Below are 12,702 nucleotides of genomic sequence, written 5' to 3' on the forward strand. Positions count from 1 at the left end.
GAAGTGAGTGGGTGATCACTATCAAATTCATTTGTTAGATGATCAATTAAACTCGATTGATTATTAAATTAATCTGTTAATGCAAGGTGAGTCGTTCACGTAGCCCATTCCCACTCATTTTGACTTGACCGACACTCTACTAATGCAATTCATTAAGGAGGGAAAGAGGAGAAGAAAGAACCTAGCGATGTGTGGGCAATTGCAAGGTCTAGTATGCAAAAATCCTTTGTCCAATCAATGCCAAGAGACAGAAAGATCCACAGGTGACAATAGCAAGGTGACTAGGAAATAGTCAACCTCCTATCAAATACAAAAGAACCCAATACTAACACCACAAGGGAGAATTTAAAAAAAGAGAGGAAAGGAAAATGGAAAAAGAAAATTTAGCCTTGGAGATAAATTGTGTATGGTTTTTTTTTTCATGTGGGAGTTATTCATTGGTTTGTTTGTTTTTTTTTTTAATATGTTGGTGAGAAATTGTTTTGTGAATTTTGTGGATGTATTTATATATTTATGTTTAAACTTTTATGTGGTTTTGGTTTTGTTTTTTGTTTGTTTGGTTTTTTAGTTATTCGTTTGTTTTTTTTTGTGTGTGTTTTTGTCAAATTGTGATTGAATAGCTTCAAAGATGGAAAATATTAAAAAGAAGCTTGTTGAAACTTTTTTGGAATTTACTAGTTATTTTTCAAAAAATTGGCAAATTTTCAAGCATTTTGGCATTTGAAAATGATTTTTCATGAACAAAAAACATTAAGTGATGAATTTAGGAATTGAATATTAATTTATAATTCATCAGCATGAGAAAATGCTAAGATTTTTTTCAATATTTTTTGGAATTAATTTATGATTCTTATGGATTTCATTTTGAAAAAAGAATTCTAGAAAATTCCCAATTTGATGGAGTATTGTTTTTCTATTTTTATGTATTTTTTTAAAAAATTAGCGATTTTTTAAAGAGAGTGATGAGCTCTCCTTCATTGTCTCTCCCTCTCCCTCTCAAAGCTTTGAGCTCTCTTGCTCTCTCTTTAGCTCTCTTTCGCCAAATGGTTGTAGAAATGCCACATTTGGGTTTTCAATAATTTTTTTTCTCAAAATTCCTTTGTTATTTGTGATGCAAATAGCAATGCTGATATTTTTCATCTCGAAAATGGGCATCACTAATTTCCCATTCCCTTGTAGTGAGAGGATCAATCTATTCAAGAGAAGATATTCCCACCTATGAGAAGGATGAGCATGACATTGACATTACTTGTGAGAACATAGAAGAGGACGACGATGAAGATGAAGGAGATGATCTTGAACCTGGTAAAGATTAAGAGATGTGGCATATGCCAAAGGATATGCAAGTTTATAGGGGGTGGATGTTGTGTGATCACAATTCTTATGGAGAAATGTGTAAATGAATAGTTTGTATTTCCCTCAATAGGGCCCTCAATAAGTGTGATTACAAGAAGTGATAAAATAAAAGTGCATCAATACGAAATGTGTATAAGGCTAGATTTGCATTTAAGCAATATAGACAAATAATAGGCTTCCTCGTAGGTGTTAAAAGATGGCCTCCTTCAATCATATCAATTCAAAATAAAACTTACTTTTAAAATTTAAATGAGTTATGTGGATGATTATATATAACCCTTAGGTAGGATATAATACATAGCCTTCATAAGTACTTGAAGATGTCAAAACAATAGACCATAAAGGATATGAGCTTGTAGCATGATTTTTGGTGCTAGGAAATTATCTATACTACATTATTACTTGAGCTGCAGGCCGTTCGAGAGGTGTCGAAGCACCAAGGAGCTCCCAAACCAAACCAAAGTGCCATTAATTGCTCACATGATTGGGGGCAGAGAGAAATGTAAGTGGTCATTAATCTCTCATATGATTGGGGGTAGAGAGAAACATGGGTCTCTTTCCAACACCTCCTCCTCTCACTCTCACTCTCACTCTCACTTGCACTCACGAGGAGTAGGCACGAGTAGAACAGGAGTAAACAGGAGCACGCAAGAGCATCAGTAGTGTGCAGAGGGTCAAGAGCAGGCAACAAGCACGAGCAAGTAGGTCAATCCTCTCTCTCTCTCTCTCTCTTTGTGTCTCTTTATCTCTCTCTCTCACTCAAACGTATGTTTGTTTAGTCCTTTTCTCTCTCACACATGTTGACACACACACTCTCTCTCCCTCCGCATACTCTCTCTCTCTCTCTCTCATGCAGAAGAACAGTCCACAGTCATTAGGGTCTCTCTCTCTCACACGCTCTCTCTCTCTCTCCAGTCCAGCAGTCCTGACTGCTAGGGACTCTAGTTTGGCATGCAGTCGAGGCCGACTGCCACAGTCTCCAGACTGGGGCACACACTCTCCAGTCTGGCACTCTCTCTCTCTCTCTCTCTCTCTCTCGATTGCCACACAATCTCTCTCTCTCAACAATCCAGTAGTCTGACAATTCTTGGGGGGCAACATGAAGGCAACGGCATCATTGCAGGAAGTCAATGATAGTTAGACGGATAGGGGACATAGGCAAATTCTCCCATGGGGGGGGGAGAGAGAGAGAGAGAGAGAGAGAGAGAGAGAGAGAGAGAGAGAGAGAGAGAGAGAGAGAGAGAGAGAGAGAGAGAGAGAGAGAGAGAGAGAGAGAGAGAGAGATAGAGAGATAGAGGGGGAGAGACTGTGTGAGGGAGATCCTTCACTGCTTAAATGTAACTTGGTTGCTTAGTATATTTTGCAAGGTTTGGTTGCCTTCAAGATTTCTTAGATTGCATGAAGAATGTGACATAATTGTTTTGATGTGGATAAGTTGCAAAGAGAAATAGAAGACCTTAGATTGCATGAAGAATGTGACATAATCATTTTGATGTGGATAAGTTGCAAGGAGAAATAGAAAATCTTAGATTACATGAAGAATGTGAAAGAAACATAATTTGCAAAGAAGATTTACACACATCATGTCAACTTATAGATGTACTTGACCTATAGATTTATGTGCTCAAGAGTGTTGTTTAGCAGTTAGTAGATTAGTTATTAGTTATTTAGTTGTGAGTTAGTTGTAAGTAGGTTAGTTGTTAGTAGCTTAGTTTGTTAGTGGTTAGGTTAGTTTAGTTGCTTACTTTAATTACTATAGTTAGTTTGGGAGAGAGATTAAGTTGCTTTTGTGTGTGTGTGTGTGTGTGTGTGATTATAATTGTCAGTAGTTAGGTAGGTTAGTTTACTTGAGAGAGAGAAAGAGAGAGAAGGTTAGTTGTTAGTAGCTTAGTTAGTTAGTGGTTAGGTAGATTAGTTATTAGTTATTTAGTTGTAAGTTAGTTGTTAGCAGCTTAGTTAGTTAATGGTTAGGTTAGTTTAGTTGTTTACTTTAATTACTATAGTTAGTTGTTTTCACAGAGAGAGAGAGAGAGAGAGAGAGAGAGAGAGAGAAGGTTAGTTGTTAGTAGCTTAGTTAGTTAGTGGTTAGGTTAGTTTAGTTGTTTACTTTAATTACTATAGTTAGTTTCTGGTTAGCTTAAATTACTTTGAGAGAGAGAGAGAGAGAGAGAGAGAGTGTGTGTGTGTGTGTGTGTGTGTAGGTTAGTTGTTAGTAGCTTAGTTAGTTAGTGGTTAGGTAGGTTAGGTTAGTTTAGTTGTTTACTTTAATTACTATAGTTAGTTTGGGGTTAGATTAAATTGTTTTTTGAGAGAGAGAGAGAAAGAGTATGTTTGTGTGTGTGTAGGTTAGTTGTTTAGTAGTTTATGTTAGTTGTTAGTAGCTTAGTTAGTTAGTGGTTAGGTAGGTTAGGTTAGTTTAGTTGTTTACTTTAATTACTATAGTTAGTTTGGGGTTAGCTTAAATTGTTTTTTGTGAGAGAGAGAGAGAGAAAGAGTATGTTTGTGTGTGTGTAGGTTAGTTGTTTAGTAGTTTATGTTAGTTGTTAGTAGCTTAGTTAGTTAGTGGTTAGGTAAGTTAGGTTAGTTTAGCTATTTACTTTAATTATTATAGTTAGTTTGGGGTTAGCTTAAATTGTTAGTTTGTGGAGAGAGAGAGAGAGAGAGAGAGAGAGAGAGAGAGATTTTAATTGTTAGAAGTTAGGTAGGTTAGTTTAGTTGTGTGTGTGTGTGTGTGTGTGTGTGTGTGTGTGAGAGAGAGAGAGAGAGAGAGAGAGAGAGAGAGAGAGAGAGAGAGAGAGAGAGAGCATGTGATTTTAATTATTAGTAGTTAGGTAGGTTAGTTTAGTTGTGTGTATGTGTGTGTGTGTGTGTGTGTGTGTGTGAGAGAGAGAGAGAGATTATAATTGTTAGTAGTTCGCATTAGGAGAAATATGGACTCTCCTTTTTGCCCTTAATGGGTTTCTCTCACCTCTCTCTCTCTCTAAAAAGAGATTCCAAAATAATATTAGAATAAGAGATCTTCTACAATCAAGCAAATCTCGTATTTGTATTTTGAATAGTTTTGGCCTATAATTTTATTCTCAAACTGTAGGATAAGGTCACATTTTCTCAAAATCCTCATAACTTAAAAAATACAATTCTATTTTCTATAAAAATGGAGCCAATCATTAATATATGACTCTTTAATGCCCTCATGACTTTTAAACATGAAAATATATTAGAATCATCTTATTCTTGCTTCTTAAAAGAGCGAAAGTTAAGAAATGATATAAAATGACGTACACATCATATTTTAAGATGATTTTTTACCCAGAGACATGATGGAGAGTAAACTAGGGTAGAAGATAAGATGATGTTATTGTTCTCCACTAGCCAAGCTTCTATATAAATATGTTTAAATAACTTTGATCAATTCTTCTTGTGAGAGAGAGAGAGAGAGAGAGAGAGAGAGAGAGAGAATATTTTGGATAGAACAGAAGATAATATTGGATGTTGATTAGAAATAGATTAAAAGCTAAGATTACAAGTAGATTAGGGGTTGATTAGGATCTATCATGACTGAAATAGAGAGAAAGAGACAAGATCCAACTGGGTAAAAAAGAACACAGATATAGTGAATCAAAGCGGTGTAATTGTGTGATTTAAGCTAGTCCAAAATTAGTTGCATGCTACTAGATTGATACTGACCTGCAGCTCTCAAATATTTAGACATTTTTGCTATTGATCAGAAAATTGAAATAGACTCCTTATCTTACTATTAATCAAAGGGATGTAATTGTGTAATGTTAAAATTGGCATATATTTTTCTTTATAGGATGCAGGTGCAGGACGTACCAAGAGAGATATTCACTTTCAACTAGCGGATGAATATACACCAATGTTCAAAAGAACTATAGAAAGGGATGATGCAAAAAGATCGAAGATGCAACAAGAAAGAAATACAAGGAAAAAACGTGGACCTTTGGGTTGATGGGTGCATTTATCCACCCGATCCAGTCACTCAAAGGCCACCACAATTTGAAGGGCTTACATCATTTGTAAAGTTTGTTTGTGAAGGCAATGAAGGATTGTATGGATACACATGCAGACTTGTCACACAAGGATTAGCAAGGGTTCATCAAGCCTTGACAAATATGCGGACAAGATTACAAGGGAATATGCAGTCTTTGATGGAAAAGGATAGATTATTGGCTGAGAAGGATAGGGAGAACTAGAGCCGACAACAAGCAATGTTTGTCATGGAAGATGCTATGCAGGCTACACATGTGCACAATATGGAGTTATAGTCTAAAGTTATGGACTTGGAGAAGGAGAATCGAAACATAAAGAGGAAGCTTACAAAAACTTTGGAGATTGGGCCCATTTTAAAAACAAAAGAAGCATGTTGGCACATCCGATTTGTTAAACCAATTCACCAATTAGCCAAAGAAAGTGGACAATATCATTGACGGATATATACTCAATCTGCTACAATGAGAAATATGTTCCCTCATGCAGAGAACGATACTATTGCCAAAGTCCTAAGCAAGGGTATGGTCAAAAATGCATTGGAAAATCGTAAATTCAGGGACATTGTAGATGGTGTCGCAAGTGAACATCTTAGGAACGTGAAAAACTTGTTTACTACTATAGATGCTCAAGGATTATGTGACAAGGAGGGAATGAGTTCTGAGTCATAGTATGCTCTACTAACAATTGGATATAGGATTTAAGCAAGTCTTCAAAACTAAGCGAGTAATGCCTCTACCAAAATCATTTCACATGGAGAACGCTAAAAAACAACTAAATGAGAAAGTTTTAGAACTAATTGGTGAGCCAACGCATCTAGAAAATACACACATATTGAATACATCCAACAATATGTAGGGTTCAGATTGATATAGTCAAGTTCTACAATATATGTCTATGGAAAATGTAGAGGCAAGCTTAAGTCTGTCCTCAAACTTGATGAGAGTGAGATTATTAAGGGGCAAAAACTTGAACATGTGAGTATAAAACTTATGAATTGAGCATTGGATCCCAACATTGATGAAAACCATCCTTTATACTTCAGTGTACAGTCAGAGAATGAAATATGGTGGCTTGCAACATTTGAAGTACCAAAGGAGGACCATGAAGTACTTAAGTTTTTTTAAACCTCACCAAAATACCCAGTGTGATTCAACAACAAAATAATGGAGCAATTTTACACATTGAGGGATTTGGGAACTATCAAGTTGAATGGCATCTTGCAGGTAATTTAAAAACATTGAAGTATATGTTTGGTTTATCAAATGTAGCGAATGCAAAATTTCCGTGCATATATTGTATGCAAACTAGGGAGAAAGGGAAAGATGGAAATAAAGAATGGCTTGCCAAGGCAGGACAACAAGGTGCTCCAACACATGGTCAAAAAGTCATGAGAAATGGAATGCTAGTTCCAAGGGATCCAAACTCGCACCCTATTTTTGAAATACCACTAACAAGGGTTCACTTTTGCAAATTGCATTGTTTGGTTAGAATAATTGAGAAGCTAGTATATGAATATATATGCTTTGCATACAAGATGCATCCAGTGTGAGAAGCTTATGCTATATGCAAGAAGGTATAACAAGTCCTCTCTGAAGTTGGATTGCATGGGGGTCATGTAGAAATAAAAAAGGACAAGAAAAAATTGGGAAAGAGTGGAAATATCCCTTGTAAACCATGCTTTGGCAGACCCAAGGCTAGGAAGTTTATATCTCCACCTCAAGATGAGGAAGGCTATATATACTTGTAAAACAACCAGAGAAGTATGAAGCATGGAAAAAGTTGCATATTGCTGTTCCAAATTGGAGCAATGGGGGACGAACAAGGATTGCAAAGGTAGAAGTTTGGATACACCTAGATAGATTAGCATCTCTCTTACAAAAGTTGGGGTTTAGAGATGGTGATGCTAATACATTTAAAGAGACAGTTGCTAAATTTTATAAGTCCACGGTGGAGACATGGACTACAAACAGTATAACACACTACATGATCAGTATTGTCACCATTACAAAAAAAAATCATCATTTCACATTAGTTTGTGTTTCTAATATCTCTTCTTGTGGAACATATACTTGAAGCACATGGTCCATACTTTGCAGATCAAGGAAGTTTGGCAGTATGGTCAACTCAAGGCATGGAACAATATCATTGGCAAGCTCGCTGTGCTTTTCAAAAGCCAACTGATCATGGAGGTGGCATCAATGATTCCAATTCTATGAGGCAATTATTACAATGGTGGTATAGGAGATTAGAGATATTATACGAGGAAAAAGAAAAGAAGTCCAAAACCTCTCAAGCAGAATTTATAAGTAGGGCAATATATGAAGTGAGAAAAGCAAGATATGAAAACAGTATAGCTAGACAATGCCAAGAAGAATGGTTGGCAACCCAAGAGAGAGATGGCATGAAATGGAGACTTAGATAAAGATAATACTTTTGATGCATTTAGAGTCCACGAGAGAGCATAGGTACCCAGGATATGACACATCAATACTCATATCTATAACGTGAGATGTCTTGAAAATTTTGTTTAAACTTTTGAAGGTCTGTCACTATGTTTTTCAAAGTCAATTTTCAACTATGTTTTTTAATTTTAAAGTTCATTTACACCACAGTAAGTTTTCAAGTTTCGTACTTAAGTCAAGTCTCTCCTTTCATTTTTTTCCATTACTCTTCACTTTACCCTCCACCTTTCTATCCTTCATCATCACAACCATGGCATGTTCCAAGCTTCCTATCAAAAAGGCCCATGCAAGAGCAAGAGCTCAATACTCTTTCAAATCTAGTGAGCGTACTATGAGTGACAAAGGTCCCCTGATGGTTGACAACAGTGGCCCTACTGCAGCTAATAATGGTGGTGTTACTATGTCTAACAATGGTAGCCCTAGTGTGGTCAATAATGATGGTTCACCATTGACTGGAAATGGTGGTCCACATGCTCCAGTTGCTCCAAATCCCACTACTGCTCTAGCTTTTAATACACGTCCTTCAACACATAAGAAGCAAAGATGGAGAGGAGGCATAGCTACGCCATGAGATAAGGAAATTCTAGAAGAGTGCCAACTTGATTATTCCTGGTGCGTAGATCGGACGCTGTATGCTCGTGTAGTGAATGCCGGAAGGTCCCCAAGAACAATGACCTCTACTTTTTGCACAAGTTACAAGGTAAAAAGCATGAACGACAAGAGCAAGAGACCAATTGGGTGCAATCTCCCCCCATACCTTGTGTGAGCACTTCACAAAGCATGTATTTTATGTATATTTCTTCTTCATGCTCAATAATAGCCCAATTTACAAAAATATGTCAAGCTTTTAGCTTTTGAGTTTGCTTTAATACAAAAATAGGAATAAAGCTAATGGACGGTGTCCATAGAGTCTGGCATGCCCAATACAATGTCCAAATAGAAATAACATAACCGTGCACATGGGCGCATACAAAATAATAATAAATAATCGATGCCTCAATAGACATGACAAAATATAGGCGTGGCGCCTATCAAAATATAATCCATAGATCGAATACTCGCTATCCTCCAATGCTTTCCTCCGCCACTGCTGCTATCTCTACACATCAACTGAAGCATTCACAATCGTTAGTAAAATAATACAATTAAACCGACAAAAGTGAATACCTAGTAGTCTTCAGCTACATAAATAAATCAACTGGTTAGAAATAAATCCTAACCTTAATTTATTACGAGTGCGCACTCTAAACTCATAAACGTTTATTAATTTAATATGCATTTTGCAGAACCACCCGCTATGGAATCACCCATGTACACACTAAATTAATGAAACGCCCGAAAAGGACAGGCGTCCCCATCAACTTCTCACACAAAGAATCCACTTTGTGTATGAGCCCTGGTCATCAAAGTTTACGGAATCCACCGTAAAACCTCACGGAATCCACCATGGCACGGAATCCACCGTAAAATATGCCTCCTGGCATCATACCCCCGGGGTGGGATAGCACAAAGAATCCACTTTGTGTATGAGCCCCGGTCATCAAAGTTTACGAAATCCACTGTAAAACCTCACGGAATCCACCGTGGCACGAATCCACTGTGAAATATGCCTCCTGGCATCATAACAAAAATATATCAAGCTTTTAGCTTTTGAGTTTGCTTTAACACAAAAATAGGAATAAAGCTAATGGACGGTGCCCATAGAGTCTGGCACGCCCAATACAATGTTCAAATAGAAATAACATAACCGTGCGCATGGGCGCATACAAAATAATAATAAATAATCGATGCCTCAATAGACATGACAAAATGTAGGCGTGGCGCCTATCAAAATATAATCCATAGATCGAATACTCGCTATCCTCCAATGCTTTCCTCCGCCACTGCTGCTATCTCTACACATCAACTGAAGCATTCACAATCGTTAGTAAAATAATACAATTAAACCGACAAAAGTGAATACCTAGCAGTCTTCAGCTACATAAATAAATCAACTGGTTAGAAATAAATCCTAACCTTAATTTATTACGAGTGCGCACTCTAAACTCATAAACGTTTATTAATTTAATATGCATTTTGCGGAATCACCCGCTATGGAATCACCCATGTACACACTAAATTAATGAAACGCCCGAAAAGGACAGGCGTCCCCATCAACTTCTCGCACAAAGAATCCACTTTGTGTATGAGCCTCGGTCATCAAAGTTTACGGAATCCACCGTAAAACCTCACGGAATCCACCGTGGCACGGAATCCACCGTGAAATATGCCTCCTGGCATCAATTCCTAAGGCACCATTCTCTAGGTTGGTGCAATAAATACTACAAGATCTATAGTTAGGGCATCATCACAAGTTCTTTTCAAGGAACCAGGCAAGGAACGTGGGGCAATGGTCAAGCTAAGCCTTGCTTGCTCTCCAAGAAGCAGCTTTGATCTAATGGGTGATTCTCAACTTTTAGCCATTCATGCCTGACGTATCACTATTAAGCCCATAGATATGGTTCTTGTTTGTAGGATCCACAACAACAAGGATGCATTTAATCTTAATGTCAACAATATGCTTTGAGAAGCTACCTTGTAATTGGATATATGTTTTTAGCTCATGTTTGGTTATAGATTGTAAGGAGCTTAGTTTTGGTGTAATATCCCGAAGGCGCAAGCACGCGTGAACTGCCTCAATAGAGGATAATGGAATTGGATAATTATTTTGATAAGAGCAATTTTTTTTAATTATTTTCCCTCTCCTTCAACCGACTGTCAAGCTGGAGGAAGAGGGGAATAGTATGATAGGCAAGCTCCTTGCTGGAGCTTGCCTAAAGCCTTGGATCATGCGCCTCGATGCGTGGGGAGGGAGGAACCCCTCCCTCTCCCTATAAAGCTAGTGGCTATGGTAGCCTTGGAGGAGCAGAAAGAGCCGAGTTACATGTATTTTAATCCACCCAAAGTTATCATTAACTTTGTATAACTTAATAATGAAGACTTAGACTATTTCTATAGACAAGTTTTGAAATGTAAAAAACTTATTTGCATCCTGATTAAATCTTCCATAAGTATTTATCTAAAATGCTTATATAGATATCTTTCTCTTGCTTTTCCTTCACTAAACATGTAGCCACATGACATCAACACCCTTTAAACCTACACATCCTTTGGCATGTGCCACTTTTACTCATCATTTGCATGCTTAATTGTCAATTCAAAGTCTTTTTTTTTCTGCTCCAATTTCTTAATCTTGTGCAAACTATTTTCCTTCCTCTTCAACAATGTCAATGTATCTTGTTTCTTCTTCTTTCTCCTCAGGCTCTTCCACTTCATAGTCATTTTCTTCTCTTTTTTTGAAAATTTTAATCCTCTACCCTATTGTGGGTATTCTCAAGGTAGTCCCATCCAACTCTGTCAAAGCATATGTTGCATTGTCATAGGTATGCTTTATAAGATAAGGTCCAAACCACATCTTTGCTAATTTCTTGATAGTGCTATGCTAGTTCTCAAAGCTAATGTCATTAAAAAAAACCCAATCCCCTTGTTCTATTGCTCTAGGCTTCAACCTATGTCCACTATCAAATATGTCCTTATTTCGTTGTGGCATGAAATATGCGCGCGAGTTCGCGAAAAGTCACTCATCTCGCAGGGACGCTTTGTAAGACATAAGACCTCCTCCATGAGATTCGCTTGTCGTAATAACACTATGAAATAAAATTAAGAAGAATTAGAATAAGGAAAAAGAACTCTTATTAAAATTCTAGAAGCCTCTTCAAAGATACAAGAAACTACTTCGAAGACACAAGAAGCCTCTTCTTCGAAAATTCGAGAAGCCTCTTACAAGAAGCCTCTACAAGATCAAGAAGCCTCTTGAAGAGTAGGATGATCCCAAAATCTCCACTTACATCCCTTTATATAGTTTTTCTCATCACATACACACTGAGTTTTAGGCTTTGTGTTTTCCCTAAAAAGCCTTTAAGTTTATTAAAGACTTTAGCTTTTCGAAACACAAACGTTTAAGCTCAAAGTCTTTTAGGCTAAAAACAAAGAAAATTGCCCGTAATTATCGCCACCTTATGCGTTTAAGAAACGCCGATTTGCCTGCGAAGATGCGCCCTGAGTAGCTCGAAACAGGCCGTTGTGCAGCCTTTTCGAAATCAGCCTACCCGCAAGTATTTGCATATCCGACTCTCAAATAGGCCTCCGATAATCATGACTATCAAGCTCATAGGTTGGGCTTCGTTTCTCCACTCGCTCATGCAACGAGATTAATCCATATGCTCCCTCCACTCCCCTTTGGATTTGATGATGATACCTTTGCTTGGAAGAGATCTATCAAATTATTGGCGCCATGTCGATGTTCTTCATTTCCTGCCTCTCTATATTCGTAGGCATTCCCTTCAAATTAACTCAGGCCATCTTCCAACCTCGCTTCACATTGTCAATAGTTGGCTGCTATCAACAATTTAGTTCATCAATTTTTGTGCCCTCAGAAATAGAAATCAGCCTTGCTAAAAAAACCTTCATGCGTCATCCTTGCATCGGATTTATCTCATCAGTCCTGTTTCAATATCGTTCTCAACCGTCATCCTGGATCCTCAATTGATCCGACTTATAATCAAGCCCAAATAACTTTTTCATCGCACTGGGACAGACATATCGAGCTGGACATCGCAAGATAGAATGGAAATTTGGCAACTCTCCTTCTGTAATCAAGCGGCCGCCACCCTGAAAATTCTTCTAATCAGCTCCCAAGTCGCCAATCAACTCCTTTTTATTAGATCCTCAATTCAGCCTCCTCTTGATTGCCAAAAGCAGAAGCAGCTGATGGCAGATATTCTTTGTCCGAGAAGCTATGCCTCTTCTTGAATGCCTAAAGCGGACGCAGCCA

This window comes from Lygodium microphyllum, chromosome 13, assembly GCF_053477565.2.
Source record: "Lygodium microphyllum isolate KBCC chromosome 13, Lygodium_microphyllum_v1.1.10, whole genome shotgun sequence".
NCBI classification, from domain to species: Eukaryota; Viridiplantae; Streptophyta; class Polypodiopsida; order Schizaeales; family Lygodiaceae; genus Lygodium; species Lygodium microphyllum.